The sequence below is a fragment of the Geospiza fortis genome, unplaced genomic scaffold (assembly GCF_000277835.1).
Source record: "Geospiza fortis unplaced genomic scaffold, GeoFor_1.0 scaffold53, whole genome shotgun sequence".
Taxonomy (NCBI): domain Eukaryota; kingdom Metazoa; phylum Chordata; class Aves; order Passeriformes; family Thraupidae; genus Geospiza; species Geospiza fortis.
This window is the reverse complement of record NW_005054305.1, coordinates 3,635,847-3,640,287: the sequence shown is the minus strand read 5'-3', so window position 1 is coordinate 3,640,287 and position 4,441 is coordinate 3,635,847.

Sequence of the window (4,441 nt, the reverse complement as noted above, 5' to 3'; positions counted from 1 at the left end):
GAACCTGCTGTGAGATTTTTTATTCTAAATATTTATATTTGCAGACTGAAATGACAGGTAGTAAAATAAAAGTTTAGCATCCCAATGATTTTTTTTTCTGAGTTTCTTATTGCCCCTCTGGAATGTGGCAGAGCTGCCAATATCCTTGAAGTGTGCAGTGCTGTTTGAATACTTCATTTTATACTGGAACATACAGGCTTGCATTTCACATGCTACTTTTCATTATTATTCCATACAATAGCCAATGCAGAATGGAAATTACAAAATTCTGTGAAAAAAAACCCCCAACAATAAGGCAAGAAGCTGGCAGAATAAATTCAAGACAAATTTATTCTGTTAGCATCATCCCTTTTAGGAAGCAAAAAGAACCATTTACCCTAAAAACCACTCTGATATTGTTGTGTATTTTGATAACAAGTTGCTGGGTTTTAAACAAACAGAATTTGAACATCAATCATTTACATAGGCAGACCTTCAGGTGCAAGCTTCATTTTGCCACAAGATGAATTAACACAGAGACTGGGCATGTAGAAAATCCCAAAAAAAGTTATGAGATCACCAAGTTCAGTTGGTAAAGAAATACTAAACCAAAAATGGCATTTTTTCCATCTTCTTTTTCATCTGTAGGAAGACCTTTCTTCCTTGGGATCTACTCTGTTACCTGATAGTATTGTTGATCATACAAAACACCAGCATAAACACCCTCTCTCTTTTTTTTTTTTTTTTTTATTTCAAGATGAAAAAAGAGTCTACCCTGAAAAAGAGGCTCAAATTCACCACTATCCTATCTATTAGCAGTAGATCCTGAGTTATCATCCTTACTATAAAGTGGGTGGGTTGCTGTCAGTTGGAGTGAGGTCACAAAATTAGGTGCTCTCACCAAAAAAGATGTTAAAAGCTTTGACTAAGAAACACCTGGCTCACTGGAAGAATCTTTAACTTTCATATCAAGACTTGTAGTAATGAAGGTTTTTAAGCAAGAGTTACTACCACAAAATTCTTTGTTGTCCCTTTCTTGCATTTATAGCTTCATAAATACTATGTTTAACTTTTTTTAAATTTTAAATGTAGATTTGAAAATGTTAATGAATCAGTGATGATTCATTAACATTTATAATAATGAATCTAGTGGATGGAAATGTCCGTGACTCAGTGGAAATTCAGATAATACAAGTGGCAGAAAACAACTTGTTACTGAGAAATATGAGTTGGAAACATAGGAAAAAGTCTTTCAGAAAAGGACTGATCCTCCTCTGTCTGAATTCTTCTCTCTCCAAAAATATGACATACTCAAATGCAGATCAACAAAAAAGAAAGACTACACTGACAAAAGTTGGAATAGAGGTGGAAATAAGATCTCATTGAAACATATTTGCATTTGAAACTCTTGATGATGACTGAGATTTACGCATCTAAATTACAATTAAATAATGTTAAGGTTGTGAGTAACTCACAAGAGCAAAGAAATGCGCAATTAAAGGGAAAATGTACCATATGTCCTTTTATATCCAGGCATATTGCAGTGCATTAAGGAAGTCATAAAAGAGACACCCTGTTGTGGTTATGTGTTCTGAGACATGTGGCACATTTCCATTGTAGCTATCTATTTCCCTGCTTGTATGCATCTGGCCATTATTTAAATGTTGATTTTGAATGTGAATTTCCCTTTGCATGGTAAAAAAACCCCAAGAACCCCAAGCTTCAGACCGGCTTTTTTTGAATGTTTGTTTAGATTTGTTGCTATTTATGAATGTGGCACTCCAAAATGTTAAACATATGAATGAAAAAACGTCACAAATGGCAAAAAAAATTATTTTAATCCTCAGACAAAATGAGGCAAAGGAGATAGTTTTAACTATGAATGAATGATCTTATATCTTCCCTCTAGAAACTGACAGAGTTGCATTCCAAGCACTGCTCTCCTGTATTTTGCATGGAAATAGGAATGTACTAAAAGAATTCACATATTTAGTTTGGATCATTTGTGGAAATAAAATGGGAAATTACTCCTTTCGTTTTAAGGTTCCTCACCTGTGGCTTCTCACAAGCTTTTTTTTTTTTCTTCCTCAACTCAAAAGCCAACCTGAAAGTGTGGAAGAACAAAATGGAACATTCAGATCCTAAGAGCAGTGTTTATGTGGCTGGCATCTAACCCACAGTGTCTCAAACACTGCGATCACCAAGACACCCCAGTGCAAAATCCTTTATACACAAGGGTCGGGTAACCAGAGCATGGCATCTGGACGTCACACTTAAAAACCATTTTGTGGCATTCCCAGTGTTCAGTGTTATTTCATGGGAACATGTTTGCTATGCCTGCAGCCTTGTGACACTTTTAGACACCTCACCACTTCTCTAGGGACAAGTATATGCTAAAAAAACCAGTCTTCATAGTTCTGTTACTAACTGGATGGGAGATGGTTGGTTCTGATTACACTGACTTAGCCATGGCCGTCATGCATTAACTCATAGGGTCCTTTGCTGCTGTCTGCAGTAACTAAAAAAGCACCAATTTGAGCACACAGGTACTACAACAGTTACTCTCTAAGCTCACCCCAAGACCATGTAATAATAACCACAGATCACCATGAAGCATATCAACTTTAGAAAAATATTCTAAAGTTTTCTTCAATTTTCTGAAGTATTCTTCAAATTTTCTTTTTTTATTTTTGGTTTCCTACAAGTATTATAGTAGTGACTATGACGATGATGGTGATGATAAAGTGTGTAGCAGACAGAAAAAAATGGACCAAAATAGTCTAAAAAATGGACCCCAGTGATGAGTGAAATGGTTAGAAACACAAAGTAATGGACACGCTGGCATTGCTCCATCTTAGCATAACCTACAGAGCGAGCACGGAGAGTGCTTTCTTGGAGAAAAGGAATCCAGATTAGCATCACATCAACTCTGGATCCTGTATAATCTGAAGAGACAGGGAAGAAGAAGTGTCATTCTGGTAACACAGAGCATCAGGCCCAGGTGGCGAGCCCTTGGGGAGTGGGACACTGTAGGAATGCAACAACAGCTTGGAGCCAGCGAGCCTGGGAACTGGCTGCCAAGGGGAAAAAGCAAGGGTCAGTCACAGCACATCCTCAGACAGCAGAGCCAGCACAAGTAATCATCATGGGGCTGGGGACAGGAGGCAGCCTAGACCCAGTGCGAGGAGAGAACATGCCAGTTGGGAAGCAGCTGCACAGCCACGGGTTGGCCATTTATGCCACTGACAAAAGCGGGCTGTGACCAAAAGGGCTGGCTAGGGCTGGAGGGAAGAGCCAGGGCCTTCCACCAGCACTGCTGAGAAACAGAGCAAGCAAGGAAGGATCAAGATTCTTGTGGCTGTGGTATCCTGTCAGTGTCCTGCCAGTGAGGGAAGCACACACACTTCGGCCAGCTGCAAGAGCAGCCCCCAGTTGGCCAAAGGCAAGGGATTCTGTACCCACAGCCTGTAGTGTGGCACGGGAATGCCACACAGGCTGAGCAATGGATGTGCCCGGGAAAAAGAAGGCTTAAAATGCTTTGGCTGGGGACTTTCAATGTCCCTGTACCAACTGCCCGTTGCAATTCTTCATTCTTCCAAAAACTGTCTTAGACTTTGCAAACTTGTTCATGAAGCTCGGCGGCGACACCAAGATTCCCTCCAGTGGCTGCACTGAAACAAATCAAGGCTGATTTCAGGGCTCCAGCGTTTGTAATTTTATGTTTAATGTTGCAGCCGAGCTTCTTCTTGCTCTGTGTCACTTTCAGGGCAGGGAACCTGCAGCTGCCCAACTCATCGGGGAAAGCCGTCCCAAGCCCCTGGGCAGCCTGTTCCCGTGGTCTGCCACCCTCCATGTAAAAAAGTCCTTCCTCATGTCGAAGTGGAAACTTCTTGTGTTATAGTTTATGGCCATTGCTCCTTGTCCTGTCGCTGGGCACCTCTCTCTTGGCACCCTCCTTTGAGATGTGTAAATGCATTAATGAATCGTCTCTTCTCTAGACTAACAGGGCCAGTTCCCGCAGTCTCTCCCTAGCAGAGATGATCCAGACCAGGTCCCCTCCAACTCCCTCCACCGCCTCCCTTCAGGGCCTCCCGTCCCGTCCCGCTCCGCCCCGCGCCGCCGCCAGAGCGGACTCCCCGGGTGTAACCAACTGCGGCGCTGGGCAGAGGGGGGAGTAGAGACTGCCGCCCGGCACAGCCCGAGCGTGTCCCCTGCAACGTGCGCGCCACAGCACCTTCACCCCCCTCCCAGTCGACCGTACCACTTCCCTGCTAGGAGGCTTGTCGGGCAGGAACGTACCAAGGCGGAGGAGGGAAAGGGATAGACAAGAAAGGCGCGTGACAAGGCTGTGTGTGGGGGGATCACTTTCGAAGCGGCTTAGGGTCGGCTCTCGGTCCAGTTGTTCTGGCCGGGCCGTGCGGAGCGGCCACGGTCTCATCGAGGCGCCCCCTCGCCAGGGGGA